The sequence below is a fragment of the Nyctereutes procyonoides genome, unplaced genomic scaffold (genome assembly GCF_905146905.1).
Source record: "Nyctereutes procyonoides isolate TBG_1078 unplaced genomic scaffold, NYPRO_anot_genome, whole genome shotgun sequence".
Classification (NCBI taxonomy): Eukaryota; Metazoa; Chordata; class Mammalia; order Carnivora; family Canidae; genus Nyctereutes; species Nyctereutes procyonoides.
In genome coordinates, this window is record NW_026575052.1 from 68,745,803 (window position 1) to 68,766,532 (window position 20,730).

Genomic DNA, 20,730 nt, shown 5'->3' on the forward strand with positions numbered 1-20,730 from the left:
GATGTGGTGGAAATCATTGTTCCTGCATTCTTCAAGTCTTTGACGATGCTGCTCATCTCCGCAATACCTCCAGAAATGCAGTTTTGATTTTCTATATTCCTATGTAGATCCAATTCTAGTGGCTTTCACTTGGCCTTTCTTACTATGCTTTACAGGTCATAGAAACACTGTGGTGACTCTGTCAGTTGCTGAATATTTATATCCTAATCATGCATTTTGGAAAAGCAGAAATATCCACAGGATGAGCTCAGAGACTCACCACGAGACAGCCCTGAGCTAAGACTTCATTGATCACTTGACTTCCATAGGCCCCTATTCTTTTAGACCACAGTGACATTTAATATTTCCTGGAATTTATGTCAGTTCAGAACTAGTGTCCAGTCATCCCCTGAAAAGCTTATTTCTTTTTTCTCAGTGCATAGTCAACCTTGTGAAAGGCTGCAGATTTTGGGGGGGAAAGCTGGGAGAACGATTAACAGTATAAATTTTTGGCAGTATAGTAGCGTCCTTCTCCAGTGACCTGATCTCATCTTCATTCAAAGGGTTCTGGGTATGTGAACTGGTTCAAGTCTGGGAACTGGCTCAGGGGCCATGACTCTCTGTTTTGGTGATTTGTGTTAGATTTCTATCACTTGATCTAAAACTTTCCAACATATGCAAATCAAGGAAGAATTTAGTAGACTGCTCGCCTATTTTTCTCCTAGGGAAACTATGATCAAGTAGCTAATAACATAGGTCTCTGTGAGTCAGGCTGTTCTGATTGCTGCTTTGCCTCTTACATTTACTATTGTAACTGCTGCTAAGTTGTTTTGGTGATTAAGTGCCACCAGTGGCTCTTGCCATCTTGGATCCAATTATCTCCATGACATTTAAGGGTCCTAGGTCAGTGGCAGTAGTTCACCTTAGAGTTTTGACCTATAGGAAAAGTGACTACAGAGTTCTTCTAGGATGCTGAGGCTCCCCTCACACCCATAGTCATTGTGAAAGTTATTAAGTCCTCTGGCCCCTTGGGCAGGGGGTGAGTAGATAAATCAATTCAAACATTCGAATCTCCCTAAGCTTTTGGATCTAATTTTTTTAAAAAAATATTTATTTGTTTGAGAGAGAAAGAGACAGAGCATGAGCAGAGGAAGGGGCAGGAGAAGCAGGCTTGAGCAGGGAGCCTGATGTGGGGCTTGATCCCAGGATCCTGGGATTGTGACCTGAGCCGAAGGCAGACACTTAACCAATTGAGCTACCCAGGTGCCCCTAGGTTAGGTTTTTATAATTCTCAGGGGATAAGGATTTCTTTCAAGCTTTTGGGTGACTGTGTGGTGCTAGAGGTGGAAATTGGAATCCCGGAACTCATCTTTTTCTTTCCCCATAGTATCCAGAGCAGTTAGGAACAAACAGCCAATCTTATTATACTTGTCATTTTGGCAACATGTTCTAACATATCAAATATATGGTTATCTAGAAACTTGCTTTTGTGAGTATTTGATTAGGAATGTCCAATGGTGAAATTTTATACCTATTTTATGGAAAAATAAGAAAAGTATTAAGTGGGTCAGAAAGAAAGAATCATCTGGATACTCAAAGAAATAGTCGAGGGAATCTCTAGCAGGGAGAGAAGAGGAAACTAGACACCCAGAGAGCATGGCATGGGAAGAGGCTGAAATTAAGTGCAGTGGGCCGATCATCCAGAGCATTTTCAAGCTCCCCTGCTCAAGAACACCTTTCTCCTTTGGTATTACCCAAACACTGTTGCTAATTCCTAGCTCTGAAACGGAACTCAAAAGTTCTTTAATTCTTTTTAACTTTCATTTTTGTAGTATACTTTCAATGTTTAGGTATCTTTTCTCCCAAATTAATGTATTTTTCTGTTTTGTATTTCTGTGAAAATTACCATCTCCCCTACAAGTCTGATAGAGATTTGTGCCTAAACTGGGGATCTGGATGAGGATTATACAGCAGGAACCCAAAAAGAAATAGTTAATATTAAACTTCTGCTATTCTAAGTAGGACTTTGCAACAAAACGATAGGCTTGCATGCCTGAGTTGATATAGGGAGAGAGGATTTTTTAAACTACTTTAAGCCTGGATGGCTTTGGTCATGGAATTTATTCCTTAAAGATAGAGAAGATAACCATTCTACTCATGAGGAAGTGGGAAGAAAATATGATGAAGGAAAAACCTGAAGCCTACCCCTTCTAGTCTGGTGGGATTGTGGGGTAGAGAAAGGGGAAAGAGGAGAGCAGGAAGGTCAAATACTAGGTTCTCTTCCCTCCACCAAATACAACTTCTGGGCTGAAGTGTCTGGGGTGGAGGAGTGGCTTCAGGAAACCCAGAGAGGCATGGGTATCTAGGTTCATGGCATACTCCCCCGTCCTAGGGGCCAAGGGGAAGCTGCAAAGCCTCAGGAGAAACTAGTCTATACAGGCAGTTCCGACAGGGTGATGGTGTGAAGGTGGTAGCAGATGACAGATGGTTGAGAACAGCAGTGATTCTGAGCCCCATGGCCTATACTTGGTGTGTGAAAAATCTAGATGGCTGTGTGCCCCAGTTATGAGATGTGGAGGTGCTAAGAGTCCCTATCAGTGGACTGCAGTTTCCTGGGGTAAAAAAAATGCCAAAGGCTGAAGAGAAGGATTTCTAAACCTGGGCCAAGTCTCTGGGAGTACAGGCCCCAGCGTGGCAGCAGTGCAGATTATAAAAGACCAGATGGAGGTGGCTCCTCCATCACCTGCCCAGTGAATATTAACTGCTCAGAACCAGGGACCATGTTTCTCTTTCACTATGAGGACCCAGCAAGACCCTTCTCACACCCGGATGCACTGGAGAGAAGAAGGGGAGGGGCAAAATATATCATTATTTACACGGAAGTTCATCATACCAGAGCTGGACATTATGCTAAGTGAAATAAGCCAGTCACAGGAGGACAAATACTGTGTCCTTCCACTGCATGAGGCATGTGAAACAGTAAAAGCCACAGATGCAAGGAATAAAATGGTGGGTGCGAGGGGCTGAGGGAGGGGGAAATGGGGGGTTGCTAAACAGCGTGTATAAAATTTCAGTCGGTGGACAGGTGGACACACAAGAGGGCGGAAGAGCAGGGTCCCCAAGTCACCTGTCCCCACCAAATTACCTAGATAACCTTCAAATCATCCTGAAAATCTACAAATTCGGCCTGAGATTTAAAGAGAGAACAGCTGGAATGCTACAGTGGGAAGAGTTCGCGCTTCTATCGAGGTAGGAAGACGGGGAAAGAGAAATAAAGACACAAAAGGCCTCCGAGGGGGAGGGGCCCCGCGAGGAGCCGGGCTGAGGCCGGGGCGAGTGTCCCCAGGGCAGGAGAGCCCCGTCCCGGAGGAGCAGGAGCTGCACCAACCTTCCCGGGGGAAAGGGGCTCGCAGGGAGTTGGAGCAGGACCCAGGAGGGCGGGGATGCCCTCGGGCTCCCGGGGACACTAACAGACACCTGCGAGCGCAGGAGAGTGCTCCGAGCTCCCTAAGGGCTGCAGCGCGCACAGCGGGACCCGGAGCAGCTCGGAGGGGCTCGGGAGCGGCTCCAGGGAGGGAGCTGCGGGGCGGGAGCGCGAATCCCACAGCGCAGGCCCCGGAGCACAGGGCGCCGGGACACAGCCCAGGATCCGGCCTCCCCCGGGGCAGGCAGAGGCCAGGAGGGCCCAGGACAGCAAGGACGCTCCTGCCCCGAGCTGAGATCAACAGCCCCGCCCTGGAGCACCCAGGCCCTACAGGCTGAGAGCTCCCTAGTTACCGCGGGAGCGGACTCCAGGGCTCCCGAGCTGGCTGCTGCCACTGTGGTTGTTCCTCCTGGGGCCTCACGGGGTAAACAACCCCCACTGAGCCCTGCAGCAGGCAGGGGGCAGAGGAGCTCCCCCCAAGTGCTAACACCTGAAAATCAGCACAACAGTCCCCTCCCCCAGAAGACCAGCAAGAGGGACCAGTTCCAGGGGAAGTCAAGGGACTTAAAAGTATACAGAACCAGAAGATACTCCCCCGTGTTTTTTTTTTTTTTCTTTTGATTTCTGTTTGCTTCCCCCACCCCTTTTTTCTTTCTCTTTTTTTCTTTTTTTCTTCCTTTTTTCTTTTTCTCTTTTCTTTCCTTCTTTCTTTCCTCTCTTTTTCTCCTTTTCCCAATACAACTTGTTTTTGGCCACTCTACACTGAGCAAAATGACTAGAAGGAAAACCTCACCTCAAAACAAAGAATCAGAAACAGCCCTCTCTCCCACAGAGTTACAAAATCTGGATTACACTTCAATGTCAGAAAGCCAATTCAGAAGCACTATTCTACAGCTACTGGTGGCTCTAGAAAAAAGCATTAAGGCCTCACGAGACTTCATGACTGCAGAATTTAGATCCAATCAGGCAGAAATTAAAAATCAATTGAATGAGATGCAATCCAAACTAGAAGTCCTAACGACGAGGGTTAACGAGGTGGAAGAACGAGTGAGTGACATAGAAGACAAGTTGATGGCAAAGAGGGAAACTGAGGAAAAAAGAGACAAACAATTAAAAGACCATGAAGATAGATTAAGGTAAATAAACAACACCCTGAGGAAGAAAAACCTACGTTTAATTGGGGTCCCCGAGGGCGCCAAAAGGGCCAGAGGGCCAGAATATGTATTTGAACAAATCATAGATGAAAATTTTCCTAATCTGGGAAGGGAAACAGGCATTCAGAACCAGGAAATAGAGAGATCCCCCCCCTAAAATCAATAAAAACCGTTCAATACCTCGACATTTAATAAACTTGCAAATTCCAAAGATAAAGAGAAGATCCTTAAAGCAGCAAGAGACAAGAAATCCCTGACTTTTATGGGGAGGAGTATTAGGGTAACAGCAGACCTCTCCACAGAGACCTGGCAGGCCAGAAAGGGCTGGCAGGATATATTCAGGGTCCTAAATGAGAAGAACATGCAACCAAGAATACTTTATCCAGCAAGGCTCTCATTCAGAATGGAAGGAGAGATAAAGAGCTTCCAAGACAGGCAGGAACTGAAAGAATATGTGACCTCCAAACCAGCTCTGCAAGAAATTTTAAGGGGGACTCTTAAAATTCCCCTTTAAGAAGAAGTCCAGTGGAACAGTCCACAAAAACAAGGTCTGAATAGGTATCATGATGACACTAAACTCATATCTGTCAATAGTAACTCTGAATGTGAACGGGCTTAATGACCCCATCAAAAGGCGCAGGGTTTCAGACTGGATAAAAAAGCAGGACCCATCTATTTGCTGTCTACAAGAGACTCATTTTAGACAGAAGGACACCTACAACCTGAAAATAAAAGGTTGGAGAACCATTTACCATTCAAATGGTCCTCAAAAGAAAGCAGGGGTAGCCATCCTTAGATCAGATAAACTAAAATTTACCCCGAAGACTGTAGTGAGAGATGAAGAGGGACACTATATCATACTTAAAGGATCTATCCAACAAGAGGACTTAACAATCCTCAATATATATGCCCCGAATGTGGGAGCTGCCAAATATATTAATCAATTAATAACCAAAGTTAAGACATACTTAGATAATAATACACTTATACTTGGTGACTTCAATCTAGCGCTTTCTACACTCGATAGGTCTTCTAAACACAACATCTCCAAAGAAACAAGACCTTTAAATGATACAATGGGCCAGATGGATTTCACAGATATCTACAGATCTTTACATCCAAACGCAACTGAATACACATTCTTCTCAAGTGCACATGGAACTTTCTCCAGAATAGACCACATAATGGGTCACAAATTGGGTCTGAACCGATATCAAAAGATTGGGATCGTCCCCTGCGTATTCTCAGATCATAATGCCTTGAAATTAGAACTAAATCACAACAAGAAATTTGGAAGGACTTCAAACATGTGGAGGTTAAGGGCCATCCTGCTAAAAGATCAAAGAGTCAACCAGGAAATTAAACAAGAATTAAAAAGATTTATGGAAACTAATGAGAATGAAGATACAACCGTTCAAAATCTTTGGGATGCAGCAAAAGCAGTCCTGAGGGGGAAATACATCGCAATACAAGCATCCATTCAAAAACTGGAAAGAACTCAAATACAAAAGCTAATCTTACACCTAAAGAGGTAGAGAAAAAACAGCAAATAGATCCTACACCCAGCAGAAGAAGAGAGTTAATAAAGATTCGAGCAGAACTCAACGAAATCGAGACCAGAAGAACTGTGGAACAGATCAACAAAACCAGGAGTTGGTTCTTTGAAAGACTTAATAAGATAGATAAACCATTAGCCAGCCTTATTAAAAAGAAGAGAGAGAAGACTCAAATTAATAAAATCATGAATGAGAAAGGAGAGATCACTACCAACACCAAGGAAATACAAACGATTTTAAAAACATATTATGAACAGCTCTATGCCAATAAATTAGGCAATCTAGAAGAAGTGGATGCATTTCTGGAAAGCCACAAACTACCAAAACTGGAACAGGAAGAAATAGAAAACCTGAACAGGCCAATAACCAGGGAGGAGATTGAAGCAGTCATCAAAAACCTCCCAAGACACAAAAGTCCAGGGTCAGATGGCTTCCCAGGGGAATTCTATCAAACATTTAAAGAAGAAGCCATACCTATTCTACTAAAGCTGTTTGGAAAGATAGAAAGAGATGGAGTACTTCCAAATTCGTTCTATGAGGCCAGCATCACCTTAATTCCAAAACCAGACAAAGACCCCACCAAAAAGGAGAATTATAGACCAATATCCCTGATGAACATGGATGCAAAAATTCTCAACAAGATACTAGCCAATAGGATCCAACAGTACATTAGGAAAATTATTCACCATGACCAGTAGGATTTATCCCTGGGACACAAGGCTGGTTCAACACTCGTAAAACAATCAATGTGATTCATCATATCAGCAAGAGAAAAAGCAAGAACCCTATGATCCTCTCATTAGATGCAGATAAAACATTTGACAAAATACAGCATCCATTCCTGATCAAAACTCTTCAGAGTGTAGGGATAGATTCCTCGACATCTTAAAAGCCATCTACGAAAAGCCCACAGCAAATATCATTCTCAATGGGGAAGCACTGGGAGCCTTCCCCTAAGATCAGGAACACGACAGCGATGTCCACTCTCACCACTGCTATTCAACATAGTACGGGAAGTCCTAGCCTCAGCAATCAGACAACAAAAAGACATTAAAAGCATTCAAATTGGCAAAGAAGAAGTCAAACTCTCCCTCTTCGCCGATGACATGATACTCTACGTAGAAAACCCAAAAGCCTCCACCCCAAGATTGCTAGAACTCATACAGCAATTTGGCAGCGTGGCAGGATACAAGATCAATGCCCAGAAGTCAGTGGCATTTCTATACACTAACAATGAGACTGAAGAAAGAGAAATTAAGGAGTCAATCCCATTTACAATTGCACCCAAAAGCATAAGATACCTAGGAATAAACCTAACCAAAGAGGTAAAGGATCTATACCCTAAAAGCTATAGAACACTTCTGAAAGAAATTGAGGAAGACACAAAGAGATGGAAAAATATTCCATGCTCATGGGTTGGCAGAAATAATATTGTGAAAATGTGAATGTTACCCAGGGCAATTTACACTTTTAATGCAATCCCTATCAAAATACCATGGACTTTCTTCAGAGAGTTAGAACAAATTATTTTAAGATTTGTGTGGAATCAGAAAAGACCCTGAATAGCAAGGGGAATTTTAAAAAAGAAAACCATAGCTGGGGGCATCACAATCCCAGATTTCAGGTTGTACTACAAAGCTGTGGTCATCGAGACAGTGTGGTACTGGCACAAAAACAGGCACATAGATCAATGGAACAGAATAGAGAACCCAGAAGTGGACCCTCTACTTTATGGTCAACTAATATTCGATAAAGGAGGAAAGACTATCCACTGGAAGAAAGACAGTCTCTTCAATAAATGGTGCTGGGGAAATTGGACATCCACATGCAGAAGAATGAAACTAGACCACTCTCTTGCACCATACACAAAGATAAACTCAAAATGGATGAAAGATCTAAATGTGAGACAAGATTCCATCAAAATCCTAGAGGAGAACACAGGCAACACCCTTTTTGAACTCAGCCACAGTAACTTCTTGCAAGATACATCCACGAAGGCAAAAGAAACAAAAGCAAAAATGAACTATTGGGATTTCATCAAGATAAGAAGCTTTTGCACAGCAAAGGATACAGTCAACAAAACTAAAAGACAACCTACAGAATGGGAGAAGATACTTGCAAATGATGTATCAGATAAAGGGCTAGTTTCCAAGATCTATAAAGAACTTATTAAACTCAGCACCAAAGAAACAAACAATCCAATCATGAAAGGGGCAAAAGACATGAACAGAAATCTCACAGAGGAAGACATAGACATGGCCAACATGCACATGAGAAAATGCTCTGCATCACTTGCCATCAGGGAAATACAAATCAAAACCACAATGAGATACCACCTCACACCAGTGAGAATGGGGAAAATTAACAAGGCAGGAAACCACAAATGTTGGAGAGGATGCGGAGAAAGGGGAACCCTCTTGCACTGTTGGTGGGAATGTGAACTGGTGCAGCCACTCTGGAAAACTGTGTGGAGGTTCCTCAAAGAGTTAAAAATAGACCTGCCCTACGACCCAGCAATTGCACTGTTGGGGATTTACCCCAAAGATACAGATGCAATGAAACGCCGGGACACCTGCACCCCGATGTTTCTAGCAGCAATATCCACAACAGCCAAACTGTGGAAGGAGCCTCGGTGCCCATCGAAAGATGAATGAATAAAGAAGATGTGGTTTATGTCTACAATGGAATATTCCTCAGCCATTAGAAATGACAAATACCCACCATTTGCTTCAACGTGGATGGAACTGGAGGGTATTATGCTGAGTGAAGTAAGTCAATCGGAGAAGGACAAACATTATATGTTCTCATTCATTTGGGGAATATAAATAATAGTGAAAGGGAATAGAAGGGAAGGGAGAAGAAATGGGTAGGAAATATCAGAAAGGGAGACAGAGCATGAAGACTCCTAACTCTGGGAAACGAACTAGGGGTGGTCAGAGGGGAGGTGGTTGGGGGTGGGGGTGACTGGGTGAGGGGCACTGAAGGGGGCACTTGATGGGATGAGCACTGGGTGTTATTCTGTATGTTGGCAAATTGAACACCAATAAAAAATAGATTTATTATTAAAAAAATAAAATAAGATTTCAGTCATGCAACATGAATAAATTCCAGACATCTGTTGTACAAAGTTGTGCCTACAGATAACAATACTGTGTTATATACATTTAAAAACTTAAGAGGGTAGATCTCCTGTTAAGTGTTTTTACTGCAATAAAAAAAAAAGAGAGAGAGAAAAGAATGCTTACAAACAAAAAGGAAAGTGCTTAGTTTAGAAGGAACTGAAATACTAATAATTTTCCAACCAAAGTTGTCCCTGTCCCCCAGAAGGGTGAAGCTGGGAAGAAGAGCAGAACAGGGGAAACTGCATTTTCTCTATGTACTTAAGTGTAGGGCAATTCTGCTTCAGATTGTACAGTAGTTTATTCTTGATTATATGGTGGTCTGAGATCCCTTTAAGCAAATCGAACATTCTAAATGAAAATTAAAAAGCTAAGTTGATATTAGGGATAGTAGCTGGATTTTTTTTCTTTTAAAAGTAATTTTTTAGAAAACTACTTTAATTATTTCTTCAGAATTACTTGTCATGGATTTGATTCACAAAAAATTAAAACGTTTTTAATACAGCTTTTTACCAACCATAAATTTCTGTTAGATTCTTTTCATAGTTGCTGGACTGTAAACTCCTACGGAAAGAGGATACATTTTCTTCCAGTGAGCGTGACACATTTTACGCTGATCGCAATGTAAATTTGGTGATTGGAGGCCCCTTTGATGCTAGTGGTATATGTTTTGTATAAAGGTGTGAAGGAGAGCAAAGCAACTGTGCTGAGTATTTGGTTATATGTATAATTATTGTGCAATAGCATCTTGATTTTCAGAGTTTGTTTAAGTTTCCGTTTTGTTTGTTTTTTTGTCTCTACATTTCAGGACCCCAGGTGGCCCTGGTTGTTGAGGGCACTTGGGGCGAAAAGTCTGCGTTTTGTTGAGCCTGTCACTATTCACCCCTGCTATTATTCCTTGCTGCCTCCTATTTCTCCTCCCTCCCTCCTCCTTTTCTGATACTTGTCAGTTTGATGCTCCTGGCACTGGGCTTTAACAACCTCATCTATTGACATCAGGCTCTTCTTTCCCACTGGACCTTCTGTACTTTACCTGTTTTCTCTACATGCAGCATTTCTTGGCTATTTTGGCTGCCAGTCATTGTCAACCACTAGCTCACATCCAAGTTTGGGGCTGCTCCTGAACCCTGAGGCTGTTAGACTTCCCACACATAGAAAACACAGGTATTATAATGCAAATGAAACAAAAACTGAAATAAAAAATCAAGATGATGGAATCAAAATATCTGTCAGATGAAGCTTAAAAGGAGAATTTTAAAAACCAAGGAAGTATGGCTACTAAGCAGTGAGTAGATACTGTACAATTTACTTCTGTTTATGTTTGAGATGCAAATGAAGCAAACAGATTACTAGAATTGCATTATTTTATTTATTTTATACTTTTTAAAAAGATTTTATTTATTTGAGAGAAAGCACAGCATGGGTGCTGTGGTAAGGAAGAGGGTAAGGAAGAAGCAGAGGGTAATGAAGAAGCGGATTCCCTGTTGCGCAGGGAGCCTGACTGGGGACTCCAGCCCAGGGAGGTCTCCCTGAGACCATGACCTGAGCTGAAGGCAGATGCTGAACTGACTCAGCCACCCAGGCACCCCTAGAATTGTGTTATTTTATTTTATTTTATTTTTTATTTTTTATTTTTTTTGAATTGTGTTAATTTAAATGAAGGTGGAAAGAAGCACATACATACTTCCTTGGTAAACTGAAAGATGAGAGTGAGTATGATTGGTCATAGAATGGGATGTGCCTTTTGGAGGACACACAGATGAGTATACAGCTATGGGAATTCCTAGAGCAATGAGCTTCTTGAGCTGGGGAAAGAGGTGCTACATGAATGCCAGGTTATTTTTTATATCCTTGTTACTTAAGATGCTCCAAAAAGGTCAAGCATTAGCCAAAGAGAATAGAATCTTGAGGACACAAATGTTTTCAGCTTTTAATGGACTAGACCCACTCATTTGGAGGAAGCTTACCAGGGGTCTCACAGATAAGGTAGATAAACAAGGTTATAGATTTTTATCAAATATTAATATCTTAATATCTTAACTATAAATTGATCTCAAAAGGATTTGTGTGTGTGTGTGTTTTTAAAAAGATTTTATTTATTTATGAGATATGGAAAGAGAGAGTATCACAGGCAGAGGGATAAGCAGGCTCTCTACAGGGAGCCTGATGCAGGACTTGATTCCCGGACCTGGGAATCACACCCTGAGCCAAAGGCAGATGTTCAATCACTGAGAACCACCCAGGTGCCCCAAACTCAAAAGGATTTGAATCCTAATCCATAAACAACTTTCTGTTTATTTTGGTATTTGTTATTAGGATTTGAATCCTAATCCGTAAACAACTTTGTTTATTTGAATCCTAATCCATAAACAACTTTCTGTTTATTTGGGGGGACTGAATGGACTCAGAAAGAATATCAAATATCTTAAAGATAGGGACCGTGATCTTCAAGGCTCAGCTCTCAATTCATATAAAGTGTTCAATAAAAGCTCACTGAATTGATTTGGTTGGAAAGGAATGTTAGCCCATTGTGGAGAGCTGGGCTAAACCAACAACTCAGTGAAATAGACTATCATTTCATGATCTTCTGGCTTGAATTTAGTATTGGAAAGAATCTCTCTCAGACAAACTAGAATTGTCTAATTCAAATATTACTTTTAAATGATCATTTCTAGGGGTGCCTGGGTGGCTCAATCATTTAAGTGTCCACCTTTGGCTTAGGTGATGATCCTGGGTCCTGGGATTGAGTTTCATGTTGGGTTCCCTACTCAGTGGGGTGTCTGCTTCTCCCTCTCCATGTACCCTCCTCCTTAGCTTGTGCTTTCTCTCTCTCTCTTGCTCTCAAATAAATAAAAATTTAAAAATTATCATTTCTAGGAAAAAGTAGGATTATATCCTCATGATGGTATTATTCTCAGTTTCCTTTGGATTTTGTCTTAGACTCTTGATTGCAAAATGTATAAAAGGAATAGTCTTGAGAAAATTTCTGGGCTTTCACAAATTTCTTTGTTAAAACTACCACTTAGAACCACTCATTATGCTTTATCATCTCTCTCTAGCTGTTCAGGGTCAAATGTATATCCTCAACATCAAACAACTAAATTATATTAATGTTATATCATAGGAAAGCCTAAAAAATGCAGTGACAATCTCAGACCAAGGGGATAAAATGTACAGAAACAGAAAGCCAGACTACAAAATCCAGGCTACTTGCTGTTATGTCTCAGAGCATCACCTTCTGCAATGTCAGTTTTAAGAAGGGTGACCACACAGATAAATTGGTTGAAAGTAACCAGAAAATTGAACTCTGTCCCTCAATGTGCACTCCCCAAGGTGGATATCATAGTATCATATACTTCATCATGAGAGGCAGATTACTTCACTTTGTAATTTCTCTTTTCCTGCAGTGCCATTATAAATTTAAAACTTTCTGTGTACCCAAAGCCCACTATGAAGAGGTTTATACCAAAACAAGTTCAGACCTGTAGTATCACTGGCTCTATAGTATTTATAAAGCTTGTCCATTCCAAGAGTAGACTTAGAATCTGTATTTAAAATGGACCTTCCACTCATTCGTCACCTCAAGCAATAGGTAGAGTGGAATTATGATACAGACCCTTCAAAGAATGGATTCCTTATTAATAGGATGGTTTCCTACTCTATCAAAGGCCATTTGTCTCCTCAATAATTATTCTATTTGTGGCATTGCCTCCTCCTCACATACCTCCATGGTTGACAGGTCCAAAGCAAGGACTATAATGATAGAGTTCAGCTACAGTTTGGTCAATCAATTGAAAAGACTTTCAGTTATCAGTCAGCTTTGGCTGGGTTAAGCTGTGGTAACAACTCTAAATTCTGAGTAGCTCACAAAAACAGAGTTTCATATTTTGCTTATATTATGTGTTGGCTATGGAACTACTGTGATTTTGCTGGGCTCTGTGTGGCTCTGCTCCACATGCCTTTTTTATTCTGAGATCTAGGCCAGAGGAGAAGTATCAATTTAGGGCATGCTGTTCTTGAGGCAGAGGGAAAACAACTAAGCCAGAACCACATGAAAATTCTGAAAGTTCTGCTTGAATGTGTCCAAGCCTGAAGTCAGTGGGGAAAGGGAGTACCTTCCTCCCCAGGAAGGCCTGGCAAGTCACATGCCAGTGGGCAAGGATGTATGTAGAATAACTCTCATAGGGAAAGCTGTATAGGCATGGGAACATTCACACGTTCTAAAACAGTCCATATTCTTGTTCTCTTCCTTCATCAAGAAAAATACTCATGTACCCCTTTTTTTTTCCAAGGAAAACACAGTAAATTTCTATTTAGTCACTCTGTGGATCTCAGTGTTCATCTCATGACAGTCCCTCTGTCAGATAAAGCTTTCCTTGATTTAGAGTCCTGGGAACTGAAAAAACAAGTTATTGCTCCACCCCCACCCCATCTCATACATCCAAGAAATTACAGTTTGCTATTGATTCTTTTGAAAGATCTAGTACAGAAACCTATGACTTTTACATACACTATCAAAATTAAAATGAAAGATTTCTTTAGTCATATAGAAGATATTGAGAGCCAACATAGCTTACATTATATTTGATGACATCTATATCATTGAGATAAACCAAATACTGGTCTACACCATATCACAGAGTATTAAGCTGGGTCTGTTCATATTTTTGTCAATATCAAAGTTTTGCCTAGTGTTAGCCCTGCCCTCCTTTTGTACTTGCTATTAGCTATACTTCTACTGTCTGTTCTACTATCTTTAGATATTCATTTCTTTCTCTCTCTTTTTTAGAGAGGGAGAGAGATGGGAGCAGGTTGGGACAGAGGGAGAGGGAGAGAGAGAATCTTAAGGAAGCTCCATACTCCGCACAGATGCTGAGATTATGACCTGAGCCAAAATCAAGAGTCAGACGCTTAACTGACTGACCTACCCAGGTGCCCCGTAGATATACATCTCTTTAAAAAAATGCTGAGCCACCTGGACATAATCCTGTTCCTTCCAATTGTATACTGGAAGGCTTCATCAGGACCAACCCGAGATATCTTAGAATCTCTACCATTCATGCTGATGCTATGGCTACTGTTTTCTGTGTTCTGGTCCCAGGCCAAATGGGAAGCTTGAGTTTCATTAATTTCAATTGGAACTAGGAAGGGATTTCAGAAAAAAAATTATTCTAAATTTAACTTTCTTATATCAGCTGCCTGCTACAAATATTTTCTTATCCCTTATAGGGAACCAGATTCCTTTGCTTACACAACACAGGCTTTCAATGGAGCTCTCTTTGCTCCATTCCCAGTATTTCACCTACCCCTTGGGATCAAAGCTAATAAAAATTTCTTAAGTTAAACACAGCTTTATGAAACAACAGGGGATAATTACCAGAGAAATAAAATGCAAAGAAACCATGATGCATTTGTGCAATATTTGGACTTGGGAGAAGATCCGCTCTTTCAATGTATAGTGAAGTAATAGGATATAATGCCTGTTTGAAAAATGAGCCAGATCTCAGGAAAACTGAATCAATTTTAAATTGATGCTATCCAAAAATAAATAAATAAATTGATGCTACCCCTTTTATGTTTAAATAAAGTGAGAAAGTTGTAAACATTAAAGTGGAGAAAGCAATAGTATATAATTTGTGTTACTCATGCTATTTCTTTTCTGAATAGTAGTAATTGTCTACTCTCCAAACTGACATTCACTGCAACATCAAGGGAGAATATGGTTTGTCATACTCCGTGGATCATTCTGGAAGGGTAGGCATTTGTCATTCAAAATTGACTATCTGGATTAATTGTCCCCTGATCTTACTACATAATTGGACTTTACATTTATTATGTTTGATCCCATTAGTCTTTAGGATTATAAAGTTCATTTAAAACTTGGTCTCCCCAAGATATTTTGACTAGTCTTTAATGCTATATGGACATTAAGAGCTACTTCTTCTTAAAGAAGCAGAGCCACTCATTCCCAGCAAGGAGTGATAATGAGATATTGAGCAAAGAACAAGATCCAGAAAGCAAACTGCTTTCCAACTTCTGATTCAGGACATGACTCTAGCTTCATTTTGCTTTTTGAAGTATATTTTCTGTGACTTTTTTTTTCTGCCAGAACTTGAGAACTCCATAATTTTATCTTAGGACAAAACATACAAAAAATCAAGGGAATGGGGCTTAGTCATCACACTGTTATTCCCTTTCATTTGTGTGTCTTCTTCCTCTAGATAATTTTAAATTTGCCAATAGTTTGCTTAGTTGTATACATTCTAGCAAAAATAGTTTAACACATTCAAACTCAGGGTGAAATTTTACACACACACACACCCCTTAGTCCTAGAACTGGAGCGGTCCTGAGATACTATCTCCCCTAAACCTCTCATTGTTCAGGTTGAGAAATGTAAACACAGGAAGTTGAAGAGACTTTCCCAAACCAAACATACTTGTGACAGAACCAGGTTTCAGAAACAGTCTCGAACTCCCAAGTTTTTTTCATTCTACTTTAACGTATCAGCAATATTTACCGCTATCTGTACATATTTCCCAACTTACAGAAAAGTTTTTAATGGGTTTTTAAAAATGTTTGTTTTTGTATGTTTTTAAATTACATTTTGAATGTTTTTAAGCGTGAAGATACAGAAATATAATTAAAGCAAATTGGTTTAGGGTAACTGGGTGATAGGCTTTAAGGAGGGCACATGATGAGATGAGCACTGGGTGTTATACTATATGTTGGCAAATTGAATTTAAATAAAATAAAAAAAAATAGAGCAAACAGGTACAGAGAGCGAGGGGAGGGGTGTTTTGCTTTTAGCTTTTTCATGGGTTCTGAGTCTTTAACCACTGAGGAAGGTATACAGCTCTGTATGGTGACTCTCTGCACAGGGAGATACTGTTAGAATTGGGCAGAGAGATGATTCTTATGCATCTTTGCTGGAGGATGTAAAAAAAGAACAGTTCTTATGTATATTTGGATAACAGCCTTTCCAGCTTTCCAGCAGGTGATTCCAGGATAGTCAATCTGCTGTCTCTTTTACTCAAGTGGTTATGAAACGGAGTTTGTACCTGAGTATTCTTAAACAACCCTCCTTACAGTTTTCTCATGCCAGAAAGTAATTTGCCTACAAGCCATCCCTTTACTCTGGTTCAGTACTGATTTGCATGATTCTGACACTGAATTTGGCCTGAGAACTGCAGCAATAAATTCAAGTTTCTCAGTTACTTTACATATGGAGTATTGTAAGAAGCAGAGGGACACATTCCTAAGCTACATTAGTCACCATTTGTGTTCATAGTTATTGGTCTTTAAGATGCAAGAGAAGGAGGGTGCCTGGGTGGCTCAGTAGTTAAGCATCTGTCTGCCTTTGGCTTGGGTCCTGGGATCAGAGCTCCACGTCGGGCTCTCTGCTCAGTGGGGAATCTGCTTCTCTTCCTCTGCAGCTCCCCCCCACCACCCACTGCTTGTGCTCTCTCTCTAATAAATAAATATTTTTAAAAAGATGTAAGAGAAGAAATATCTTTCATGATCTTTAATATCTTCATTCTTTGGCAACTTTAGATAACTTTTTAATATTCTGATTTACAAACAAGTTGTTTATGTGTATCTACATTTTTCTTTCACATATAGCACCTTTATAGTTATTGTATGTATATTAGGACTACTTCTACATAACATGAAATATATGGATAAGAAATCCTACAGTCATTCAAATATCCAAACAGTGTGTTCAAACTATCTCATTTCTCAGAAACATCTGAAAGTTTAATGTCAGGATCTACTTATATGTGGGTGTCTTATGTAGATCCTGACATGCTTTATTTTTTGGAAAGAGTTCAAATAACTAATAGCATGTTTCTATAGTCAAATATTTACTTTTTGTGAAATATGAAAATATGTTTTATAGCTCTAGCAAACTAGGCCATATCCCAAACTTTAGGTTTCTCCCTCTTTATGGTGACAGATGAATACTTACCTTATAATGCTAGAGACTTAGAGTTAATGCGATTCAGTATTAATCTGTGACTTTCCCAGGAACTGTCAGGGTGTAGAGGGAAGACTGGTTAGTATTCAATATTTGAGAAATTTTGCAGCATGTTGTCATCCAACTCCTGAATTTTTCTGGCTTTCCAAGTGTATTTTGGACAACGATTAGTAATCAAAATTTCAATTTTGCAAATATTTATTGAGTTCAGAGAAAAATACACTGCTTGAAGTTGGGGACATATAAATGAATAAAAAAATTCCTTGCTCTCAAAGAGCTCTTAATTTAGCAGAAAATTCAGAGAAATGTATAACTAGCTAAATTATGAGTCAATGCAATCACAGACTTAAGCAAATTCCTAAGGTGAGCATAGAGGAAGGAGGAATTCATTCTGATTTGGGGCATTAGGAAAGGCTCTGCACACAGGGAGTGGGGTGTTTGTGCTGCTCCTTGAACAGGGTAAACACGGGAACACACCCTGGGTTTCTTGGGTCAGTTCTAGTTTATATCATTATCCACACACAATTATATCACCCTTTCATGCTTAAAGGTTTTCTTTGGACAATACATTATATGATTGCACTAGTATTGAAGCATACATAAGGTTGACAGGAAAAAGAAGGAGGGAAAAAATTTCAGATGGACCAAATAGCAAGTCAAAAGGCACAGAAGAATAAAATCCCATGGTATGTTTGAGGAAAAACTATGCATATTTCTCTTATGTGCTCAAAAGAGGGCATTTTCCTTCTTTTCCTACTGCTGTTTGAATTGAAATGGGAGTATGTTCTAGAAGACCTGTCATGAACTTTTCTGTTTGCATATTTAATTTATTTTTCTTTCCAGGAATGTGACCTCTTATGCAAAGAACTTTTTCTATATTTATCCCTCATTTTCCATTTTCATTTGATCAGTTTTATTTCTGACAAAGTACTATTTTCACATCACAGAGGAAGAGAAGGAAGTTAAAAACCAATCATACATTTCATCATCTGCCTTCTAACCAGTTAATATTGAAGTAATACAATGTGCTTGGACTTTGTGTCCTTTCCAAGAAACAAGTATTTAAATAGAAAATAACCAATATTAGAAATATATTATTTCTGTATTTTTAACTATTCAGGGGAAAAAGGATGGAATCTGTTGAAATAATAAAGGAAATCTTAACCAACTTGCATTGTTTTAGAACATCAGGCTTACGTTATTACTTGTGTGATAAAAGCCATTTCTGATGGAAATATTTCCCTTAGGCATTTTTTAACCAAAAGTTCTAAATTTAGAACAAAGAAACGTTGCCTAGCACTATGCATCTGTATGAAAATAATATAGCCATTGGCTAAACAATTCCCACACTGAGCCTTATCATAGGACAAAGAACGTAGACTTGACCTTCATGGCCTATTAATCGTCAGCTGCTTTTGTCTTAGCCTTTTGTGGTCAAAGGACTCAGACCACTGATTTTATGTGTAAGTACCAAGAGAATGGAGGATATAGGACACACATGGTGTGAAGAGATGGGGAAGGGCATTCCCAGCGACTTGGTTCCAGGAAAGGTGAACGCAGAGAGAAGGTGCAGCCAGCTCTCTCTTCTGCCCCCTTGCGTCATCTGCTGCTCTGCTTCCGAGAGCTGCCCACACACTCCCACAGGGGAAGTTAAGACCATACTACAGCAGGTCCTTTGCTCTTTTCCCAGCCTGGTTTAATATCAAGGTTTCTCATAGCATGACTTTGGTATTCTTTTCCATAGCTTTTTTCATGAACGGGTGACCTCCTGGTCTACAGATTTTCAGAAGGGGCTTTTAAAATTTTTGAAACTATTCAAAATGTCCATAAACTCAGAAGGAGCATTTATAGTTGATATAGTTATCTGTGACTGATTTTCTGACCTTGTATAATAGGAACACCAAACCAATATGAAGTTGCTAGTTTGATAAAATAACCAATAATCGGGGTCCCTGTGTGGCTCAGTGGTTGAGTGTCTACCTTTGGCTCAGGTCATGATCCTGGGTTCCTGGGATGGAGTCCTGCAATTGGGGTCCTTGCAGGGAGCCTGCTTTTCCCTCTGCCTATGTCTCTGCCTCTCTCCCTGTGTCTCTTATGAATACATAAAATCTTAAAAACAAAACAAAACAAAAAAACCCTACAATAGGGCAGCCCGGGTGGCTCAGCAGTTTAGCGCTGCCTTCAGCCCAGGGCGTGATCCTGGAGACTCGGGATCAAGTCCCATGTCAGGCTCCCTGCATGGAGCCTGCTTCTCCCTCTGCCTGTGTCTCTGCCTCTCTCTCTCTCTCTCTCTCTCTCTCTCTCTCTTTCTGTGTCTCTCATGGATAAATGAATAAAAAAAAATCTAAAAAAAAAAACCCAATAATCTCTCCCTCTCCTTTTTAGGTCCTCACCCTTCCCTTGAGTCTTGTGCTGGCTAGCTAATCTAGCTGCCTGCAGTCTCCTCCCACCTCAGTCCATTCCTGGGCTGCTCCTCAAATGATCCTTCTATTCCATGACTTGATTATGATCCAGTTTACTGCTTTTTGATAGTTCCCAGTACTGCAGGAGAAGGCTGTAGCTAATCTGAAGCATGGCATGCAAGGCTGGGCACAATTACCTTTCCAGCCTTATACCTTTTCCCGTTCATAACTGATGCCTTGCAGAATTTCAGCCTTGGGAGCTTGCCCTCACTCTTAAGCCTCTCCTGACTCCATGAATTAGTGGGGCTCCCCTCTGTATTACTATAGCAGTGACTAGATAGTGCATATTGGATATTGGAGCTCTTGTTTATCTAAAGATCAGCATCATTGCTTAGCAAATTGTCTATATATGTTCAGTAAATTAAAAAAGGTAACTGAATTACTTCCTATTTGGACAGAGCTTTCCTTTTTTTTTTAAAAAAAAGATTTTATTTATTTATTCATGAGAGGGGAGAAGCAGGCTCCATGCAGGGAGCCCAATGTGGGACTTGATCCCGGGTCTCCAGGATCACACCACAGGCTGAAGGTGGCGCTAAACCGCTGAGCCAGCGGGGCTGCCCTGGACAGAGCTTTCTTAAATCAAAATCACTAGTCCTAACAGGTTTTACTGGCTCCAAATGATGACCTGTATGTTTGAGGCCACATTCGGCTAATCACACATTTCTGTAGACAGGGATATGAGGTCAAAGATACATGGGATTCCCTCTGAAGTTGGCTTAGGTGAAATAAATTTGATTTTTGATAGATACACAAAACACCATAAATCACTTTCATATAAATATGTTTTATTGCAGATAAGTTATAATTATTTACATGCTGTAACACATCACAACATAAATTTACCAAATATTTTTCATGGTGGGATGCTGTAGGTTTCAGATAATAGTTTCAGAAGAACCACAGATTAAGTGAAGAGACTTACAGCTTTATTGACTCTACAACTCTCGGTTGCTAAATGCTAGAAGTCAAAAGGCAGTGTTTCTCAGTCCTACCTGTCACCACTTGCATGCAGAAACCTAGGAAGCAAATACAAGAGAACTGTCGTGTTTCAAATCCATAT